Source organism: Nesoenas mayeri, assembly GCF_963082525.1.
Source record: "Nesoenas mayeri genome assembly, chromosome: 19".
Classification (NCBI taxonomy): Eukaryota; Metazoa; Chordata; class Aves; order Columbiformes; family Columbidae; genus Nesoenas; species Nesoenas mayeri.
In genome coordinates, this window is record NC_137568.1 from 11,036,905 (window position 1) to 11,061,504 (window position 24,600).

Genomic DNA, 24,600 nt, shown 5'->3' on the forward strand with positions numbered 1-24,600 from the left:
TCCTGAAGCCCCAGGAACCAGCCAAAGCTTCTCCACGGCAGATATCTCAGAGAAGTCTATGGCATTGCCCTACATTTCCTTCCCTCCTCTCTCTAGTCACCCTCTCTGATCCTCAACAATGATTTTGTGACTTTTCTCCTGCATTTCAGCCACTTCAACTCTTATCTTTGCAAAAATCAAAGTACCTGGACACCTCAATAAAACAATAATGTGCAAAAATGTCAGCAAAGCATCATGGGGGAAAAAAGTCACCACCTCTCTGACAAGTAGATTGTATTGATTAGTGCCATTAGCTAAGCCAAAGGACAGAATGTGTCAGAGGACAGATCACAAGGAAGGAATGTTCAAAGGAAAGCTTGGAGGAGAGAAAAATGCAAAGCCCGTATGAATTGCATGCGTGCCCGAGCAAGCAGAGCTCGCAAAGGGCTGCAGTGGGAATTGGGAGCTCATCTTGGCCACAGTCAAGCATCCCCAAAGTCTCCTAAATTAATCACAGCCTCAGCTAAGCCTGATTCAAGAGGTGCTTTTAAAGTGAATACAACTGGATATCTTAATTGTTCTTTCATTTAAAGGGGAATGAAAAAAGTCATATTTTGCTTAACATATTCCAAAGGAATTTTAATTCTGGAGTAAAATACAGATAGTAACATTTTGTACTTTCTCCCATGCCTCAAAAAGGAGAGAGAGGATAAAAGGGGGGAAAACAAACCTGAAAAAAAAATTATATTGGAATAATCTTGGATTCTTCAACATTTAACCATGTCAAAATCACAGCCATCATTCAAATTCCACTCTGATCAGATTTGAGAACACAAAACTAACACTGCAAAGCCACCCAGATTGAAACGTGAAAACAAAGCAAAACCCAAAAGCAGCAGCCGTGTTGACGCTGTGGCACAGCCCGCGGTGCTGCTCGCCATGCAATGCTCTCCCACCCAGCCCTGCACACAGCGGTGACAGCTGGACAATGTCACCCACTGGTGACATCGGGAGAAAAGTGGTTCTGGGAGCTCCAAGGGGACACTCAGCAGCGCATCATTTACTCCAGCACCTCTAATGGGAGTATAAAACAGTGGGATAAATCCAGTTCTTGCTGTTAAGTGAGCACATAAAAAGCCTTGCTTTTCCTTTTTGAGGCTGGGATTTACATTGGGCCTGAAATAATAAGGTGCCCCAAACCATCTAACCCTTATGGTCTGTTTTGAAAATCCTCAGCCAATTTCAGCTCTTGATAAGTGTCCAAATGTTTGGATCCCTATGGAAACTTTCCTATGGAGTATCTAAACAGCAAGGTAGTGACATTTGTATTCCCACTCCCCATGTATTTCCATTGGTATCATTAATATATGTCAAGAATGCAAGTACTAGGAAAATATGTTCACAGTCCCTGGTCAATTCTTCCAAGATGGTGCTGTTGTAGGAAAAAGGATTACGCGAGTTAAAAGTGCACAGGGCTGTCATTAAGGGCTACAACTGCTCCTAGCAAAAATACTTTTTGCAGCTGCACTTTGGAGAAATGTTTCACATGTTTTCAGTTGTTTAGTTTCTTGTACAGACGTCAATATTCCTCAGCAGGCATCTCTCTCCACCTGCCATTCAGCAGGCATGACCCAAGGTAGGTGGGTGAAGGGATTTTGTTTAAATGATGAGATCTGTCAGCCTTGAGAGAAATGCAAGAGACATTGGGATAGACACCTTATTTACTCTGCTTTAAACTGCACTTCTCCTGGTAGCCACGTTGTTAATGTTCAGATGCATGTGATGTTCCCGGGACTTCCCAGGTCTGATGAATAACTCTTTGCAGCTTCCTGCTGTACATTCACCTGGCTCTGCAAACCTCCTGGCTTTTAAAGCCCAGACATCATTAAAGCTGAGAGGGAACCTGCACAAGGCAGCATTAAAGGGAGTGGCATTATTAAAGCCACTGCAATCTCAGGCAGGTACAACCCAGAGCCTGACTTAAAAAATGATAATGAAGCTGCTTCACCATAGCAACGGGATGTGCAGCTGCAGGGTCTGACTTGGGATGAGCTTTCTCTGCCTGAATTCTTTTACTCTTCTCTCCCATGAGGACAAGCAAAAGATATCCTCCTACAACTCAATCTTTTACCATCGCTCAAAAAAATGCAACTAGTTTAAAATCTACTGTTTGTGAATTTTCCTGAAACAAGATTTGTGAGCTTCATTGCCATGAACTGAGATCCAGTGGTCTTTGCAAACCCAAACACAACTGGTTGTTGAGGTGTCTCCAAATCTCCTGCTAATCTTTCTGGCTGCAAGTCAGGCTGGTGTTGCCAGGCTCTGCAATAGGCTCAGCCTATTGCTTTCACCACCCACTCATCCAATATTTGCCTAGCAGTATCCTTGTCTAAGCAAATGCCAATCCGTAACGCCTTTGCATGCAGAAGAGATTTAAAAAAAAAAAAAATAATCAATAGTATTAAACCTCTGTATAGAGCTTCTAATTTATCTAACAAATGTTCAGCAAACAATGGTCTACTGGCTCTTCTTTTGGCTGGCTAACTTCCCCTAAACTCGGAAAAAAAAGTGCAAACAAACCAACAGCAATAAGATAAGTTCAATAAACTCTGTGGAGATACAGGGAAAAAAATATATATATATCTCCATGACCTCATGGAGTGACAAAACACATGGAGACCAGGGACATTTGTAGCAGATCAGGACACCAGAGTTAATTCAGGGAGCATCTCTTCTATATTAAAGGTAAAAATAGAATTGGGTGTAAATTCCAAGAATATTTTAAACTCTGCTATCACAACTGAAGTTCAGAGAACTCTCTGGGTTACCTGGGTCTTTCACGACATGCAGAAAAGTCTGGGCTGGTTGGCACGAGTTACTTGGGAATTTACAAGTATTTGTATTGCTGCAGCATCACTGATACAGAGCTCTGGACCTGATAGTTGAAGATGTTTCAGAGTGGAATAAAAAAAAAGTGGCTGCTGCCCTGTGCCATTTCTGTGTAAGAGAGGAGACAGTGATTGTTTGCCAAGAGAAAATGAGGAGCACAGGCAAGGACCGAGCAAGCTTGTCAGCTGAAGGCAGACACTGAGGTCTGGTCCTGTGGGCCAAGAGGAGCCTCAAAGACAAAACCAAAGAGCTCATGTTTGCAGCGTGAAGTCACGGAACGGGGCGCAAGAGGAGAAATGGCACAAGGAGCCTCGCAGGTTTGGAAAAAGTCCTTGTCGCTGCAGCACTCTCAGAACATCTGGTGAAGCCAGAGGTTCCCTGCTGAGCTACAAACGTCACCATTCCCCCTCCTGCCACAACTACTCAGGAGGAAAAGATCCAAGAGCCACTGCATTGGTGAGCGCCAGCATCCCCGCTCCTGAACTGGGTACGACCTTTGGGCACAAACAGTTGCCAAGTGACAACCTCACGCACCAAGATTTGTTTTAGCAACTTCATCATAAAGGTTTTGCCCAACAGTTTTTGAAACCTAAGTTCAATTTTAAAGGCAAATATGAACATTTGAGAGAAGATAGAGAAAAAGCAAAAAGCTCATGTTTGTGTACAAAAAATACTAAAGTTACCATTTATAAGATAATATTTTATAAGTGTTCTTGAATTTGCAATGATTCATTATTATTTTTCTTTAATTACATTCACTCCAGAGACAGGAAAAATAAACAAAACCAACAACAAATGCAAAACTTTGTTAAAAAATGTCCACTTTTAAAAGAAAAAAGACCCTGGAAATGACAATCAGAGCACCTGAAAAGGTTTGTGCTGAACCCTTGAGAAAGGTACCTGCTTGCTGCACATCACTGTAAACTTCAAGGGAAAGTAAATGAGCACAGTTCAAAGTGTGCTAGCTGGGCTCAAATAACGCTTTTAAAAACCTTCCCTAAAAACTAGGCACAGAAGTGTAATGGAAGGAATACCAAGTAGGAACCTCTAAGACGTTGCGAGTCTTACTGACAACAGTACCAGCAAGAATACGTGCGAGAAACTTGTTCCTATCCTGTTTTTCCTGCTCATTCTGCCTGTCTGGAGCAAGCCACTCCGCACTCCAAACCTCTTCTCGCAGCATTTGTACCAGCGCCACACTGAAAAGATGCTATTGTGAAAATTATGGATGCGCTCATCTCCCTTTGTTCCAAGACTGGAGTACTGCAGGGTCCAGAAAACACATCAGGTCATCAAATCCGCACAGTAAATCTTCCCTTTTACTTAGAAAGACAAAAATAATCTTGACTTTTCAATGAGCTCACACAACACCAAAAGCCATTTCAGACTCAGGAAAGTATCTCATTTCTGCTGGCGAAACGCAACGCAGCAGAAGTTGGACCAGGCTGCACTTGGATGGGCTCTGGTACTACACACCAACTCCAGCTCCATCACAAAGAGGGAGCATCTCAAGTCACATATATTGGTAATGACCCCTTATATCCAGCTCCCTTTCTGAATTTAGCTGGTGCAGAGATGCTGGTGCCTTTAATGCCAACCTCAATATTAATCACAGAAAAAGAAAAGAGTTGCTTCTGTAGAAAATGGACCTCCTGTGCGAGAGATCCCAGCTGCTGCAGAAAGCGTGTAATCTCTTTTCATGATCTTAATTTCAAGAACTGGCCTGATTTTTCATGTGTCCTCACTATTTCTACTGGAAGGGATTTCCAGAGCCTGTCTATTTATACCCATTTCTTCTAGAGCCAACATTGTCTCTCCACTTGAATAACTTTCCTCTGCCTGCTGCTTGCTCCTTGATGCGCTCATAGGCAGCTGTCAGATCTCTCAGCCTTCTCTCCCTCAGCAAAACAGCTCATTCCCACTTAATAACCCCTGAGAAAGAGCCCCCATTCCCCAGACTTTTCCAACCCTTTCCCTACAGGGAGCTCCTCTTTCTAGATGTGGCGATGAGGGTGCTCCTCAACTTATCCTCTATGGAAGTTTCATATTAATACATTTTAGGATCACATCATAATATGATGATTTAGAGGAAAGGTCAAAGGTTTTTTTCTTTGTGTTTACTCCTGTCAGTAACAAAACAATCACTGCATAATAACAATTACATCCATTGTGTCATGCTCAGACTTATAAGAAAACACTGTATATTACTACATTAAGCTTTACAGCTCTTCTGTTTTCTCATTAACAGCAGCAAACAAGGATATTGCTTTTTCTTCTGCAATATTAAGGCCTAAAGGTTCAAAAATGAGCAAATATATATACACATGTTGGATAAAGAAGAATACAGATAGATAAAGAGAACAGCTCCCCCTTCATAGCTTGGTAAAATAAATTAATTACTTTTACTATCATCATTACTGCCTTTTGCTGCTTCTTCAACATGTCTATTTAGGACAATGCAAACTGTGCAGGCAGATGAAGGATCTGCTTCTCTTTGAAATAAAGTCAGTGGTAAAACTCCCATTGACTTTGTGTTGTAGCAAGGAACAGCTTTAGGTTCTGTTTTTTGTAACATGGAAAAAAGAATCTGCTGGAATAAAATGAATGTTGGTGATAACCTAGTTTAACAGATCATCCTTATCCAAGACAGAAAAAAACGGGAAGGGTTTTCACAAGACCTAGATAGAAGTTGACTACAGAAACAAGTGTGGGACTCAATAGGGAGGAAAAAGCAGCTGAAAATTCTTGCTGAAGAGCAACAGGTCACTTGCTGCCTACATTGTCCAAGCTCCTAATAATGAAGTGATATGCAGACCTTGATTTGCACACTCATTTATGCATCTGTAGTTATTCTTTGCTGCTAATGAGTACACTTTATTTTCCTAAATAAGGATGATTTACACCTTGTCTTTGAAATACACCTTCCCATAAACCCCCTGATGCATATATCATGAAAGGCCCCCTTTGCAAACATAAGAAAGTATAGAAATAACAAGATCTTGCAGGAAAAGCCTGACCAGCTGAAAAAAGATGTTAGGATTAACAAATACCTGGCTTACATCAGAACCTGTTCAAGATAAGGAGAAGCACAACTCCCCTCCACTTGAGCCATTGCAGGCTCAGGAGCTAAACCCAGCTTAACGGCTGTTCAAGGCCACAGAACAACGTAAAGGAGGGAGGAAGCCCGTAACTCCGTGACTAATTCTCCTGCTAATTTGGAATTTCTGATCCTGCAACAAGTAGCAGAGACAGTAAGTTCTACACACATGGGCTTATTTTTTCCCTGAAATCAATCTCGCTTGTCCTCACTTGAACACATGTTAAAATCAGGGAGAATGGAGATTTCTCCTTGCTTTGATTTCTGTTACTGACGTGCCTCATCGTGGGTGGCATTTCCCTCCCCTATTTCCTTTCTCTTCTCCAGTGCAGAAAGTTATTTACAAGGGAGATAACGGAGAACATATCCCGTAAGAGCTTGTTTAGCCTGAATGCCATGTTTCGAAAAGTAACCTAATTTCTCTTTTGCATAGGATAAGTCCTGAACTGGAGTGAAGTGGTTTTGTATGTACAAGTTGGATAGTAAAACATTGGTGGTCAGTGGAAGTTGGGTTAAGGTTCTCAGGCAGCTTTATTTAACTTGGAATAAGAGATCTACTTTTCCAAAGAAAGGAGTCAGTGTTTCACACTAGATAAAAGACACCTTCACCTCTCGATGGTTAAAAACCCAACATGATATATCAACATGTACTTAAACTCCCTGCAAATGTTTTGGGTGGGAAAATTCTGTGGAAATTTGGGTTGACTTGGGTTACATTTTTTCCTTACAATGACTTCAGCACAATCCAAATTTCCAGACCAAACAGCATTATTTTCCCCCCAAAGATTTTTCATCATACGGTGACAATTTGCAATGTGTTATTTCAATTAATTGTCAACTATTTCCAGATCTCTGACCAGATTACTGTATATAAAACCGTCACTGCTAGTCAATGTGCCTTTCTTTCCTCTCATTTATTTTCCAAGACAAGAGCTTTTGGGTGACCATCTGCTTCTTATTTCAAACCTGTCTATATTTGTTAGCACCTGATGTCCCATGTCTCATGTAAAAGCTCAATTAAAGACTGATAAGCAGGCTTTTTGTTTTGACATAGGTTCCCTATTCTAAGCAATGCTTTGCAATTCCAAATTACCTTTCTGCTGCAGATTTTTTTCAAGCACATAAGTTCTGATTTAGGCTGACGTTTGGCAACCATTTCCAAATATGCTTGGCTTTATGTTTTTGAGTTACCTTACAAAATGAAATAGAGACATTTGTGTGCTAAAATATAAGCATTTGTGGATCTGAGGCCTTAAGAAACGTTAAGCTGGGGCTTCCTTTACTGGTTTCCATACTAAGCCTACTTGGTTTTCAGATCGAAATAGTTTTATTTGTCTAGAGACCAGCACAGCTGTACCATTGTTAGGATCACACTGGGTCCTTTCTACTCTTTCACCTCTAATTCAGCTGCTGCCAGGTAAAAAGCTTCAGGCAGAGAGGCAAATACCAGCCTCGCCAGATCTTTAAAGACATGTTTGTTGTCTTAACTGCATTGACTTCTCATTCCCCTGGTAGGATAAAGCAGCTTTAAACCATTCCCAGTCATCCCTGAAGCGGCAATGACTTGGAGAAGGCTTCAAAGTAGAATGGGAAGAGATAACCAATACACAAGTAAGAAATAGTGTCTACTACCATAATAATCTGCTTACCCAGCCCCATTTGGAGCTATGCAGGGAACAGTGTCAATGTGAGCACAAGCTGTGGGATACACAAAACTCAGGCACCGCTTAAACCCAGCTTTGCTTCCGGATCCATTCTCCAAGCTGTAAAAGATCTGGTCTTGCTTTGGTCTCAGCTAGTTTGTGTGATCCTTTCATTAACAAGGTCATTTTAGGGTTTCAGGTAGATGGAGAAGCATGAGCTTCCCTGGAAGGTGATTCAGTCTGTCTGAAACATGAATTGCTCACTTTATCTCTCTACTTTTTCTGTCTTAACAGACCAGCATAGATATCTAATACTAGGGCAGATGAACCTTAACCAGGATCTCACCCCTCTTCAGGTGGGAAGGTGTCCTCATGTCCTCTCTGTTGACAAAAGCAGTTGATTATACTTTATTTTTCCCCATCTCCACTAGGTAGGACATCACATGTAAGCAAAATCTCCAGCTTCTTAACTTTTTTCCTCTGTTTTCCTTACTCCGTTCATATTTTTCTCATAAAGTCTGTCACCGACAGCTAGTTTCTTTCTCTCTGTAATGGAAATTTTTGGGAATGATTGGTTAAGAAAAACCCAAATCCTAAATCATTAAGCAATAATTCTGAGATATTATCTTACTGAGTAATAAGCAACTTTATAGCAGATTTTTTGACAGGACATATTTCACTTACAAAAACCATCATTTTTTTCTCTTTGGTTGTAAGGTGCTTAAATCATTTTTTGAAGGAAGGAGGAAACAGCTGTGGCTAAAGCACTTTTTCCATCTGTCATTTTTCTTCCTTTCTTTTCCCTTTTTGCGCATGCAGCAGAGTGAAAGCACCGGCAGCGGTGCCAATATTAGAAGCTGAAGAATGTAAACTTGGATGATTTTGACCAAGGTCCGAGAGTAGGATTTCTTTTTTCCCATGTTCTCTGCCCAGGCTGGAGGTCAACGCTGCATTTCCAAAGCCGGCACAAAGAATCAGGGTCTGGGATGTGCTGACCGCTGCCGTACCCATCCATCCATCAGCCTGGCTTTTCCATCAGCCTCTGAGCCAAACTATGGCTAATTTTCTCAGCTGCTTCCATTTACTCAAAGGAGCAACCCAGACCACAATTTTAATCCACCAAAAGCAAGAACAAGCACTAGTCTGATGCCACAGCTGGTTTTCTACCCAATGTCTAGTTCATGGGGATTGCTTTAGGCTGAGACTATTAGACAAAAAGTTCAGAGGGACATGAGCAAAATAAACCGATGATGGTTGAGATACACCCAAAGTCTTCCTTGCTTATATAAATGAGAGTGTTCCCAAATGATCCCTTCTAATCAATGACTTTCCCTACCCATCGCCTCCCACACCCAACCTCTCTTGTGCTCGAGAACAACCCGCAGCTCCGTTTTCAGGAATCATCATTTTGGATCAGATCCACAGGCTGCTGCCTGTGAAAATACCCAATTCAGTGCTCTTCAAAGGAAGCTGTGGAAAAACAGCATGGAGATAAACCATCCACATCATTAATTATACCTGTTTAAGAGCTAAAATCTGACACGCAGTAATTCAATTTAATAACATTCAGGAAAATACTTGCTACCTGAAGTCCAGGTCTCATTCTGCACTAGGAGAGTAAAATATAAACATGTCAATATGGAGAGACAAGCTTTCCGTCAGGGTAAAATAAGGGTGAAGATTTCTAGAGCTTTTAATTTTTCCCTTAATTCCTTCTGTGTCTATTAAGGAGAAGAACTGATGAATTCAGAGCTTGAACACAAAGAAGTCCTGGTGTCTTCTGCTGGGCTGAGAAAGGTTACAAACCACAGAGCAGCCAGGTAAAGCCTCACACAATAAAACACAGTGATTTGGATGAAAAAAGAAGCATATAATCCCACCGTTATTGTTTGGTTTTCTGCCAGCTAAAACCCGATTGGCACCTATCCCAAAAAAACTAACACATTTTGATTGTGATTTTCATTTTCTTCTTCCTTTAAAAAACTGCCCCTGTGAAGTCAGCCAGGATTTAAACAAATACATCTATAGCATGATAATACTGCCATTAAAAAAATAATTAGGAACACAGCCTGAAATAACTAGCTAAAGATACTTGAAAACGTAAATCAGCCCAAGTATTTCAATAACAGTAACGTGATGATGGAGACAATGGGAGGTGGTCTTGCTTGAGAACCAAGAGTTTTGTTTTGATAGAAAGAGCATCAAACAGAGTAGACAAAGGTCTGTGTGCTCTGCTCCCTTCCCAGGCCAATTCAGCTTCAAGAAAACTGTCAGAAAGGGCAAATAAGCAAAATAATTCTTCCCACTGGCTACATTGTTTTGTAGGAGCAGAGCAGCTTTTAGCTGACAAAGACAGATCTAATCCCTGAAATCCAGGCCTCTTTTTATCATGAAAAACACTGATTTTCTATTAAACTTTTTTTTTTGCTTTGAAGCTATTTGAATGCTATTATTTTAGAGACTTACGTCTCTCCTATAGATCCCTACAGACTTTTTACTGATGGAGGTAAATATTGCCCCACATTCCTTTTTATCATTTGCTGTCAAACTTGCCAAAGAGCTTGACTCAACCGTGCATTACAAGGGAGTTTTTCAGTGGGTTTGGATTCAGTTCTCAGCTTGCCTCTTATTAGACCGCATCAGTCTTCTCCACATCCCAGAGGCACAGGACCATTGTGCTGGTGTCACTTCTGCTGGAAAACCAAGGAAAACCTGCCTGATGAAGATGTCCCTGCTCATCATGGTTAGACTAGATGACCTTGGAAGGTCCCTTCCAACTGAAGCTACTCTATGATTCTATGAAGGGAAGGGAAACCACCACAGTCTGGGGAAGATATGAAGAAGAATCAAACCTACAGAGTCTTTCAGCTCATTACATCTCTCTGCTGTGCTGCTCCCTCCTCCATCCCAAATGCTTCTCCTTGCTGGAGACCTCAGATTATCCAGTGACTTTCAATCAGTGATTTTCCCATCCTTCTGCAATGTGGTGCTGAGCCCCTGCGTGGCCACACAGTGTGCATGCTCTGGCCAGCACCAAGTCTGACTTTCTTAATCCAGGATTTGTTTCACAGTCCATTTGCTTAGTCCCCAAGCAGGATTTCCAGCCCCATCATTGTGTCACTTAAGGAAAGACAGCCCAAAGGCTCTAAGCAACCTGAACTAGTTGAAGATGTCTCTACTCATTGCAGGACTAGACCTGTGAATGTCCCTTCAAACTCAAACTATTTATGATTCTGTGATCTTCAACCAAGGCTGCTCAGCACCACACAGAGCTGGACTCCATTGAATCCCCATAGGTTGCCGGCCCTGATGTCAGTCACTGCAACACAAGGTTTTCCTCTCATCAGGTTCTCTGATTCAGCACAAGAAGGTCACACAGATCTTCCTCTGAGCTGAGTCACCCGTGTTCCTCATGTTCTCAGCAGAAGCCGTGTCTAAGGCAGGACATTCCTACACAAAGCGCACAGGACTCAGGGAACACAAATGAGTCACCGGTGCAATTGTTTTATGCCCTGCATTAATAATGTTAATAACAGCTTCTCAAAAGCCTACTATGGATACAAATTCATTTCATTATATCATTTCTTTACCCTACTGCTAAGCTTTAGTAGTTACTATAATAACTGCATAGGAAATTTAAAACCAGAAAATTATTGTCCACTATGTGAAATCTTACATTTGTTCTCACATACATCACCAAGATCAAATAAAGCTCTGAAACTTCATTTTTTATGGGAAAACAGCATGATGGTAGAGATATTGACATTGGCTTAGAAAACTAGATCTTCAGAAACAGAGAAAGATGTTGCTTTTTCTATCATCAGAAAGGTGGGGAAGTCAGGAGGGGTAAGACAAGGCGTATTTGGCAATGCATGGTATTACCACAGATCAATATTTTTCAGGCAAAATGTTTTCCTTAGTTGAAAAACATCTGTTTTCTCAAATACAATTAAGCACACGAAAACAGACTTCTGGAACCTTTTCATGTTTTGCACGTTAAGTTTTAATGAACTTAAAATGATTGTTTTTAGAAACAATCATTTGCTAATGTATCTTTGCTTGCAAGCTTTACGTATTTGATTAAAAGCATGAGCTATTCAAAATATTTTGTTTTCAACTTGCAAAGCAGTGACACTGAAAATCAGGACTTCTCCCTCTTTAATGAACACTGTCTTGTTCGTGCACTTGCAAAATGCATGGAAATGTGCTGAGAGGGAGCAGCCAGGAAAATGAGCATAGAAAGTGATTAAATGATGGGGCCAGGAACAGCCACAGATGAGGGTCCTGCTAAGGCAAAAGCCTGCGTATTTCTAGCTAATAGGGATGAGGATTCTTGGCCTAGAAAACATCATCCTTAAACCAAGGTTTAAGGTTTGCAAAGTTGTAAAAAACCTGAAAATGCGTCTTCAAATGGAAAGGTTTAGTCAGCTTCAGAAACAGTTTTCATTTATAATACATGGAAAATTGCTAATCTTACCAAGTTTGTCACCAAACCAGTGCTGAAGTCTGAATGGAAAAAGTTCCGCAGTCATTTCTGTGAAATGTCATGTAATTCAGAAGAAAAGGAGAAAAACAAGAGCTTTATTTCTGGAGTTTTTTTCTTGCATGGTCTGGTAGTTAAGACTTTGCATTAATGTCTTGTAATCAGGAGCCTGGACTCCATTGACCCCTCTCAGGAAAATCCTCCAGGTACCAGGAAAACACTGTTGATGGGGAAAGAGCTTTGAGGGGACACCTTGCGTGACCTTCCAGGCAAGTTCCCCAGCTACGGAGATTACAATTTCCTGTACGTAAAATTCGGAATTAAAAGTACTAATTACTGTGGTTCCTAACACATCTGAATGAACACGGTGAGAACATTCTACGTTAATCTGATTAACAGATTATTTTCCTCTTTTATCTCAGAAAAATAAATGCCTTGCAACCCATTGTTTTGCTAGTTAACAATTCTATGTCACTTTGGGGCCAAATGCAAATGTAAAACAGATCATTTCCATTTAACCAGTTTCTGAAAAAAAAAAATATGCTTACTGCCTACATAACAGGCTTCAATGTTAAAGCATCATGCAGACAGCCAGAATGAAAGAGAGCAAAGCAGGGATCCCACATCACAGCAATGTAACTAAGGCAGAGACAGAGTAAATACCAATGTCAAAGGAAATTCATTAACTAATCTTATCTAAAGAGCATATCTAAATGTGTCAGGTGATAAAAAGCCAGACCAGCTCCAACTGGTTCTCTGGAAGATGCCTGCCCATTTGAGCCACGGAAAGAATGAAAACACACAGACTGGGTTACATGTCACTCAGTCCTTGCTCGGAGCACGTTAAGTAGCACAAGCAACAGTTTGGAGGTGACAAGAGTCTTAGCAAGCACATAGTTGCTGAAATAAAATGCGCTGTAAGATGTACTCCTTCTGCTCCACAGTATTTTTAGCTAGGTTAAAAGTGTCTCACATAGGGAGTCCTTAGAGTAAGAATTACTACAAAATTATTTGATAATAAATATATATGTGGCTTCACTACCACCTCTCTCCAGAGAGGCAGAAAATCAGGGTTGCAAATACTCTCAGGGGGCTCAGGGAACTCCAGGAGTTACATAAAACACTATGGGAATTACACCATCCCCTATGACTATTTCTCTTTAACCAAGAATTTCACCTTTCAGGACCAGCTTCAAGAAAGAACTACAACAAATCAACATTTTTCTTTTAAGTTCTTATAGCCTTCCTGGATGTTTCACCTTTTGTAACCATCTCTCTACAACATCACAAGCTCGACAGTTTCCTGAATATACTGTTTTTCACTGTTGGGTATCTACTGTGTCTTTAACAGAAAAAAACCCTTTACACGTTTCTGAGTTCACAGACAGAACAGCTGTGCATCTTTATTACACATATGCTGCTTTCTGGTTTTGCTTGTTAGCCAGCAGACAGGAAAGTTTTATTTTTAGGCAGATGTGAAAGCCCTAATTTGTTGCAGAGGGGAATAGAGAGCCTAATAATAGCACACAATACAGCCAATGCCAAATTAATTAATGGAGACCAAAGCAGGTTACAGTTTATGAGCCAAAGCTACTATTTTCCACTTCCCCCGCCTTCTCCCTCTCTCTGAAATGACATAGTAGAGCTTGAGTTGGAAGGAGGACACTCCACAATATTCATCACTTTTGCTGTGCAGTGAGGTTTGTCTTGACCTTACAATGATCTGGTGGAGGAGACCAGCCATGAATTATTTCTTCCATGACTGGTCAGCATCCTCAGAGTCCCTTTTTGGAGAGGACATCACAGCTTGTGGGCAGATGAGAGCCAGCAGAGCAAGAAGGGGCACAGAGGAGGGGACCTCAGGTCTTCAGAGAAGGTTGTGAGGAGCAGCAAAGCTTCTGCTGTGCCTGGTGCACCCACTTCTCAGTGGCAGCCCCACTGGTGGGCAGATGACCCAAAGGAGGCTGAGAATAGCTCGCTGCCTCCCTCCCCGAGCTCGGCTGACCACACGCGTTTGCCATCACCTCTTTCCAACTAGGAGCAGGAACCTATTTTAAGCGCTGCCTTCCCTCACGCACACACTGTTGCCATAGCTGCAAAACTAATGCACATGGAGAGAAAGGTCCTTACTCTATTGACTCAGCAGAGAGGCATGTTACTGAATCTCCCCATTTCTTAACTCCTGTAAAGTGAAAGGTAGTGGGTCAGATCCTTCCCCAGATGGTGCTAGAATGGCTTGAGTCTATTGGCTTAATGAATCCCTGTTAATTTGCAGCAGCTGACACACTAGCCATTTGTTTTGAATTGATACACCTTCCAGAATTATTCATGGTATACTGTAATTAATTCAGCTTCTCCTCTTGTACCTCCCCCATCAAGGATATAGTCTGATAGAGCAGAAGAAAATTGTATTTGTTCTCCTGCCCATCCACCCTTTGTTTCTCTGAGGATTCAGGGAGTGAATGCACATGTCAGGTATATGGTATATCTCAGCCTGACTTGCGTCAGATTTCCAGGGTTACAGAAAGCAGCTGGGGAATATTTCAGGTGAGCTTCAAACACACTGGCAGTGAGCTTCCATTCCAGCCTGCCAGTGCTATACACACCAGTGGCTTGCACTGATTTTTGCTCACATTTGCAAACTTTCAGCCAACTCCAATTCAAATATAATTGCTAATATTTTGAAGCTGCTGTTTGCCAAGATACTTCAAGAAGAAACCACCAACACACTTGAAACAAGCCCACTGCAGATTTGGCTAGCATTTTGAACAGATACTTCACTTGAAAGTTTTAATTTTCCTGCCCATTCCTAATCTTAAACAGAAAAGAAAAACAAGGCAGCACAACTTCAATAAAAGACAGTCAGGTCTTCAGTTAATATGAACTTGCATAATTCCTTTGCCTTCCAAGTTTATCAAAGCTTTAGAGTCAAGAAGACACAAATGGGTCTGATCTGATGAGCAGGCAGTTGCTCAGTATATATAAATGGTAAGAGCTTTGGTTACACAAGGTAAGTATTCACAAGCCTGGGACTGATTGACTGGCTAATAGAAGATAGGTGGATAAGGGACAGATTTTGTAATCTTGTTTGGCTCTTGAAGAAAAGCTCTAGGACCACACTGTATTTTACATCATTAAGTTGCACTAGATGATGCTTTAATTCACTGCTTGCAAGTATCTTCACTCAGGCAGGTTGTCTCTTCACTAACTACTAAAGTGTAAATATCAGTAGAGAAGCAATAAAGGTTTATTCTGGCAAAAACAATCCTAGTCTATCAGTAAGGGTTTATAAGACAGTGTTACAGGAGTTGGCTGTAGAGACACCTTGACCCAGAATAAAGCTTTGAAATTGTCTGTATATGCATTGCTTTCTGGGGGTTTTTTGGTTTTGTTGGGTTTTGGGGGATGGTTTATTCTCTGCATAGCTGCAGCAGTCAGGCAGATACTACAAAACAAATATACAGCACTTACATTCATGTAAGAAAGTGTTCATGGTGACCACAAAGAGCACCCATGCTTTACATCTGAATATAAGTCAGAGTCCTATATCTCATCAGCTACTCTTTTTAAAGATGAATGATCTGCTTACCTGGATCCTAAACTCATTTATATATAGGCTTATATTTCTTTTAGATTTGTGACTTACATGTGTATGGGGTTTTGCTGTTTCAGACAGCAATACCCGCTTTTGTTTGTGCCAAAAAGAGTTTGCAAGATGTTAGCACCATTAAAATCCAGCACCGTAGCTCAGTTTAAAGCTGTCAAGTGTCAAGATATAAATATTACCTCCTAGCTATTACTGTTTATAAAGTGATCCAGCTCTTTAAAAAGTCAAGCTATACCATATACTCACATGGCTTCCTGCAACAGTTAATTCCAAAGGCTGCTTAAACATGTATGATATTCTTCCTTTGACATGCTTTAAGTGTATTTGTCATTAATCCTGACCCTTTGACTGTTCCCCGAGGGACAATGAAGTGATCAGACAGCTGTGCCCCTCATAACTTTTAATTAAATCCCCTTTGGACCTTTTTCCCCTTCTCTATTCTTTCTTTAGTCAGCCACCAAGAAAAACGACCGCAATTTTAACATCTAAACACTGGAAACTATGAACATATAACAATGCAGAAATAATTTCTTATTTTTCAATTTACTTAATTATTTTTAAATTTAATTTCTGGAATGAATGAATGAGAGTTCTATTTTCTCCTTAAAATTCTTTTTGAAGTCGCAGTGGTTTGGCCTCATGTGTATAACCATAAACAGAACTGTACAGCTTTGGACAGATACTTTTAAGAAAGAGTTCAAGTTCTGCTCTTCCATAGTTTAACAAGACAATAGTCTTTATAAAACTTTTACCCACAGAAATAGTTGATCCATCCTGAGAATGATCAATCTCATTTAAAGGTAACAGCCTTGGCTCACAGATAAAACAATCCCTATCATTCTACTATCCTACTCTTACGTTTTGCATCCAAATTTCAGTGTTTGGTATTTACTGGCATGTATAGGAATTGCCGAAAATGTCAGTGAACTGGCAAATTGTAAATATCACTGACATTAAAAAAAACCAAGGAATTATTTTCCACTGCCTCAAACTTTCCATTAATACACTGTTAAAAGCGAGTATCACTTTTGATCTCTGAACTTTTCTTGGAGAGATTAAAAGAAATCAACCAGGAAATAAAAACATCACTAAATCACTTAGCAGTATTTATTTTGCATAGTGCAAGTTGGGACACATTACCAGAGCTCAGTTTGGTTTAAACCTTGTTCCCATAAACCCCGGAGGAGTAGAGGAAGAGAAATCATTTTGATTAAATTGAATTGTGCTTTATTTGTAAAAGTACAGGTAAATCTCAGCAAAAGGTAATTTTGGCTGTTTCTGTTAAACAGTCCAAATGATGTAAGATTTTAGCTAATACGGTCTTCTCTTGCAAGCTGACAAGCTCTTTACTTGGAAAACATTATGGGGAGCGGGGCCAGTTTATAACTTTGCATTGCAATGGTGTGTACCTGCACTTTCACAGCTTGGTGGGAAGATGTGTCAGGTTTTACTCATTTTGAAGCTTACCACAACTCAGAAATCAAAGATAAGCTCAGCCATATTCTCCAAGGGAGCCAGCTGGAACAAAACCCCTGCAAAGACAAACTGAACTTGTGGAACACACCTTCCACCCATGGTAAATCCCAAACTATTCCCCAGTATCCAGAAGCAGCAGAAGCACCCCTGAACACACCAACCATGATACCATCCTTGCCATGTTCTTTGGACTGGGAGTCCCCCAGTTTTCCTGTTCTGCAAACCCACTTCATTAGAGAGAAATGGTTTGTGGGCTCTGCACTCCTGCTCCCCAGAGATTTTCACACTCATCACCTGTGATTATAGGACCACGAGATGCCTTCTCTGCAACACTTACACAAAGGAAACCAAATTACTGCAAATAACCATCCCCATCCAGAAGTAGCACCCAAACCATGCTGACACAGCAATGCTCCCAGACTCATGTAAGAAGTAAGGACACCCCTGAATATGCCACTGTTACCACACCGGCATCCCTAACTGTTCAGTACATGCAGGAAACAATCATCTTTAGATCTAGACATCCCAAGCCCAGTTGAGCCCTGCAGATAAATTCTCCACAATGTCATCACTTCTGCACACTCGATAGCCAGCCACAATTTTTACTCATTTAACATACATTAAATTAAACCTGCCAGTAAAGCTGCCTCTGGGGATAATTCTGGTGCAGAGTGAGGACAGTTAATCAACAGGTACCATAAGCTGAATTCCTTTCACCTTTGGTGTGTGAGGAGGGGCACATGCCCTGCAATAGGGAATATCTACCACCACCCAAAACAGTGGATGGAGCACATTCAGAATAACATGGCAGGAGGAAAAGGGTGCCTGAGATAAAAGTGGCTTATAAAACAACTTGGAATGTCAGCACATGATTATGTTGTTTTCCCCTCAATCATTAGACTGCTGTGTTGCAAAACACCCTGAAGCTTGAGAAACTGCTAATGGGCAACAGCTTTTGGAATGTCATAAATGCTAAGTCTGACTGGACTGGAAAGACAACTTATTGTACAGTCAGAACTCAGATGGGAAAATATTTGGACACTTGCAGCTTGTAATGAAATCAGAGAAAGTGGATTAGTAGGGTTTTATAACTCATTAGAAGGGAATAGCTGCAAAAGAGAGATTTGTGGGAAATCTGCACCTTGCACTGGGTTCTTTCCTGCACTTTCTCAAAGTTATTTACCCCTGGACCAAAATAACACAATTAACTCCCTGTATCCCCTCAAGAACAGTCTCATGGCTTGCAAGACAACTTGCAGATGAGAGAATCTGGCAGATAACAGTACTGAACCTGGAAGACTCTAATGGTGAATACCTGATGTAATGGGCTTCACTTGATGGTTTGAAGGTGTGAGTGAAGCTCCCTCATCTTTCAAGACAGCAGGACCTTCCAAACACCCAGCTCACAGCTGCTCTGTGCACAACGCGGAGCCCAACCCCAGATGATTATCAGCCTACGTGGCTTTTGGCTGAAGCGAGAAGTAGGATGAGCTTGTATCTGCCTTCAATAAATCATGTTGACTTGCCCCAAGACTAATCACAATGGAATGAAAAAGCCTTTTACTTTATTAAAGCAGAGGGCGATTCCAAAGGTAAATTAGGAAGAGGCACATTATAAAGAATAAATTGACTTGGAATAAATTGACTTGGAATTCCTTTCAAATGTATTGGAAGATATGGAAAGGCTATAAAATAACTCATTGGCAGCCTCCACACCTAGCATCAGCTTTCTGTTCTTTGTTCTAAGAGAGCTGGTTCACACTCCTCAAGAGATAGACATGCAGTAATGATGGCTTTTAATCGCTAAATGACAGCAAAAGTTGACCTGTTAGATAAACAGATTTGTTTAATGATTACATTTTCCCCTGCCAAATGAAAACACAAAAGTGCAAGATTCAATGGCTTTTTATAAATTTTTTTTGCTTGAGCTGCACAATGGAAATTGTTTGTACTCTTCGCCAGAACAGTAAGGCTCCGCAACTCCGAATTTGGCAGGGACAGAGCCTGGTTCACATCACTCTCCTGCGATTGCCGGAGGAGAAATGCCAACAATTTGTTTTTACACTTCCAAGATGTGTTATGTACAGCACAGAGTGATCCTAAACAATTTTAACCAACCATCTGATGGCTCCTCATTAGAATCAGAAGTTTAAAAAGGCACCAGGAGTGCGTTTTCCCTGCAGAAAGAAGCACAGGTCAGGAGTGGTTTGCATATGGTACGTAGCAGTTCTATAGGGGATGAGTGATCACCAGCCAAGGGTGATGGAAGGATTATCATAGATTGCAGTGAATGTTGGGTTGGAGCTCAGATACAGCTTGATTACAAACTCTTAATTAGATCTTGCCCATGACATCCGCAAACTTTACTGTAAGTCATATTATTCAATACCAGCATCACTAGAAAAAGACACTTGTCACAGTTGTGTCATTAGGCAGGTCTGAAAACTTTAGTAGGAATTCACCGAAATTGTCAATGTTCTTTTTTTCCCAATAATATTGGTAGTTAAATAATCAAGCTAGACTAATTTTCTTATTGTGTCTGCAAAAACATCAGTTTTTCATTTTCTGATGTTTGACTTTATTCTTGCACTATGACAGTTTACATATTTATTCGCTTAGTCATTTGCCTTTGATTCTCATAAGCGTGGGTATTACTTTTTAATCATTTTATGGTTATATTCTTTATACAAGCATCAGTTGTTACAGCCTACTTAATACTACTTTTCATTAATACAATGCTTGGTTTTGCATGCGTGAAACTAACCATAAATCTAATAGGACAAACATCCATCAGATGTTAAATACTCAATCTTATTAAATGCATTTGTCAAAGTGGCAAGTACATTTTTGCAAGCGCAACTGCCACCTGATAATTACAACATTAAAAGCTCCCTCTCCCCATGGAAAATTAAATAACTTTTTATATGCTGTAAGCACCGAGTTGCAGGCTAAATATTGTGTTTGGTTTTATTTTACCAACAGATAGCTTAGCTCCATAGCTTACTGAGCCTTGCAAAGCACTGTATTAGTAACTGTTGATGCGCTTAAGTCTAAAATAGTTTATAGGTGGTATTTTTTCTGACAATGCTGACTAAAGTTACCATTTGGTATACTGGAAATTCTGAAATAGCACCAACAACAGTGCACTAATAATAACCCGAGTGACTGTAGGAGAGTTGGACAATGACCCTGGCCCAGCCTGTTGCTGGGAAGGAATCCCACTGGACAGGAGTTAAGCTGCTTGGTTGGGATTTTCAGATTTCTCTGCTCATCTTTACAATTTCTGCTAACTTTTTCTATTTCCCCACATATTAGACTGATTTTATACACAATGCAAACCTCACATGAGAAGAGCCAAATGCTTTTTCAGTTGTCAACAGAAGCAGGACAACGTGGCCAAGACTTTGTACATCCTTCAAGGGGGATGGAAGCCTCTGCAGTCATGTTTCTTGCCTTGATTAAGTTCAGCAAGCAGAAATACTTCATCACACGAAGCCAAGGTGTTCAAATAACTCCACAACCTGGGAACATTATTGCTGCTGCCTCTATATCTGTGCCAACACCTGCAACTGGGGCTTTGCTAACCTGACTGGGCTGCATCCATCTACAGAGCATTTCATGATGCTCCCACTCCAAAGAGCAAAAAGAACATTTTTCCATGACGGATCTAATTGTGAAATGATGTGATTTGCCTATTTTTATACCAGGAACAAGTTACCTTTGTCTTGTACCACACACTTTTAGTAGGACAAGAATGAACATCAAGTTCCTTACATTAATTAAGGCTCTGGGCAAAACTGATTATTTTTTACATATTTTTTGACAGAACAGTCTGGCCATAGCAGCATAAACAAGATTCTCATGGATATCGGTATTAAAAAACTAGGGTTTTTTAAGTCTAGTATAAAACTAATAATAGAGAAAAAGTTCTGGTAACTTCTGAAAGGTCTTGAAACACCTACAGACAATAAGAGTAACATATGTAATTAAGACAAAGCTATAAATTATTCCTACATAGAATTATTTTGAGTTAGAACTGTGTGTAAAAATAATGTGGAATAATTTTGATCACTTTTACATTTACTTTTTGATGCATATAATACCCAAGCTAAAGGACAGAATAAACTTAAGGTGAAATCAGCATTTGCCACTTTTATATCCACAAAAAGGTACTGAAATTCGGATTGAAAAGGCTATCCTATTTAAGAAAACCAAACCAAAGTTCCTCTGTCCCTACAGCTGAGAATCTTAGAGAAACCTGGAGATACAGATGGACCCAAAATAATGAATTTTCAATGACCCAACCTGTCACCCATCCCTTCCATTAGCTAACAAAGTACCCACTGCTCTCCTGTCCACAACCAAAAACAAGGTGTCACGTTCTTTTGGTTACAGTAACAGTAGAGTGGAAAATAGGACCTGCCTAACCTTTCCCCATGTGTATATTTATTTTACAGCCTTGTTTTTCCACAGTTGCCATTGGGTGTAGCACCACAGCTGTCCTTGCTTGCTGGCAGTGTATTTTTATTCACTTATCTCCAACCTAGCAGTTATTTTTTTCCATCGGTGCTTAGTTTCCAATTCTCTTACCCTGACCCCCTGCAAAGAAGAGAGGGTCCTCTTTTAACCTCTGAACTTGGTCCTTTCAGCAGCTTTATCAGGGATGAGTCAACTTCTATGGTTTGATCTGTGGTTTTGGATGATCCATTTAGCCTCACTCAGTAGGTTTCTTACTCTCAAAGATGTCATGATCTCCCTGCTGCTGTGGGACTTCATTGACCTTCCAGGCCAAAGTGATGCAGTGCACAAAATATCAATTTCATGCAGTGTTACCTCTTACTTTTCCCTGTGTCCTGGAAAAAGCCACGCTTTCCCTGTTACAAGCAGAAGCTTCAGTTTTACTTGATTTTAATGCAAAGAATCTCTTGTTTTCAACCTGTTTGCAGGTCATTAATTTGGCTTCATTCGCACACAAATTAGAGAATTCCTAAACTACCATTCAATCAAGAGCAGTTTTGAAAGAGTGAAAGGACTCAGATTCCCCTTTCTACTACAGAACAGACTTGATTTTCATTGCTTAACCTTCTCACTTGTTAATCTTAGACAACATCTCGCTGTGCTGCAGCACTAAATGGATAAACAGAATGAGCATTGGAAGTGCACAGAGGAAAATCCCATATCATCATGGAACTGAACATTTGATCTATGAGGATAAAATTGAAGAAATAAAGTCTTGGTGAAAAAAAATCAATTATCACCTCAAACATAGATGTTTCTGATTAGCTGAAGAGTGAACTTCTGGAGCAGCCAAGAGAACAAGCAGAAGAAATGACAAGTTGAAGAGCAGAAATGGACCACACCACCTTATGGCCAAGGGGCTTTCTTGGTCATGCACATAACTCAATAGCAACCCCTTTCACAGAGAACTAGAGGCCACTCAACCAAAAGGTCCTGACCCAGAAAACTTGATGGGAAAAACAAGCATTTTATGGATCCTGGAGAAAGAAACCAAAGTCAGGAGGAGAAGTTCAGAGGTGCAGCCACAAACCCATCCTGTAAATCTGGCCAGACATTGAGCTGCTGCATTCTATAAATAATTCTCTTGATAGAGTGAGAGCTTAGTTTTACAACCACCCATTACAAGCACGCTTTCATGCTATTATTCTACATGTGATACAGTAAACAGATTTAGGTACCTAATAGTAGACACTTCAATATGAAATTTTTGGCCTTGGATTTCGAGAGCAGAGGTGGGGGAAGAGTCCCAGACACAGATCCAGAGCATCTTAAAGGGATGGATACATGTATGCCTGGAAAGCACCTGTTGGTGGAGATTAGCAAGTGAATCTTTGAGGAGGGAAGGACATGAATAATCCGCTAACCAATGACACTGAAAGAAAATGACTTCCATAAAAGTAATCTGTAAATACAAAATCTGGACCTCTAGACTGGAAAGCTTATTCTAAAGCAGTTATTTTTGTGTTACATGTTTCCATTTAACATTACAGGCCTAATCATCTACAGCTTAGGAAGAGGGTTGAAGCCCACTTGCACAAACCCTTATTTCCATACCCAGCTTTATCTTTCTGGCTGAGCAACTGCTTGACTTGTTCACGCAAACAAAAGCTCCACACACTCAAATGCACTTTTCTTTGCTTCTCTGCCTTCACTTGATGACAGTAAGTGCTCTCACATTGCACTGCACGCACATTTAGAAAGTATTAAAAAAGCAACCAGCACAGCTCATCCTTGCTGCAATAGGGAAAATCATGTTGAAGATGGTATTTGTTTTCCAGCTGGATGTACCTTCCCAAAGCATAATTCTGAGTCAGAAAATCAACTGCAACACAACATCTATATATATATCTAATAGTTGCTGTGAGACAGATCACAAGATACCTATGTAGAAACTTAGGGCAGCTCCAATTTTTATTAATTCAGATATAACAGGTTCTCAAACTTTCCTATTGAACTCAGGTAAAAATGAGAAACTCCAGAAGCAAAATGAATTCCTGGGGAAGATCTCAATCAGCAAAGAAGATCTGCTGCTTCAAATAGGTACTTGCAGTTTAGCAGGAAAGGATATTATCGAAAACATTTTCCAACCATCGCTGCTCATCATCCTTGCTCTAGTCTGTCCTCAATGTCTTCAGCCACTCCACACACAGGGTGCAGGACAAGTTACCCTTCCACTTCTAAACAAACCTGCTCTGTGAAGCAAGCTGAATTGATGCTTTTCATTCCTCCTAATCCCCCTGAGCCATAACACCCCTTACAGAGGCTCTAGCAAGGTTGAAAACTTGAACGCGATACTAAGCTGGAGAGCCAGGTGGCTGGCAACGTTCCTTTCATCCAACCCTATTTTTGCTTACCTGCCATTTTAAGGCCATTTGTAAATATAGATCAGAGGGTTCATAAGCAATAGGATATGGAACACCTTGCAGGAAAGATTCTAACAACAAAAAAGTTCTCCCATTCTCCTGGACCTTTCCATTCTCCAGCAAGTATTCTCTTTTATAGGTGGAAAAAGCTAAAGCCCAGAGACTTAATTCTTACCACACACACACAACATTTAACATTCCACATACAGATATTACATTTTGCAGAGAACGGGATCTGAATCCGAGATGCTCAGCAGAGCCAGCACTGACAGCTCTTCCAGTCAGTGCACTGAAACATGTTATGGACACAAGAGGTATTTTGTGAATAAGTGAAAATAATTGTTACAATATTTAATACCAAATTATCAGTTACTGACAGCTTCGCTGAAGCTTGATTTTTTCCTTTTTTTGACTGATTTCTTAGCAGACTCCTTCAGAGAAAAAAACAATATATGAAGAATTACCTTTCCAATAAAGATACTTATTTTAGGTCCCAAAATCCCAGTAAAGAAGGTCACAGATAAGGGCATACATGGAAAAAATAT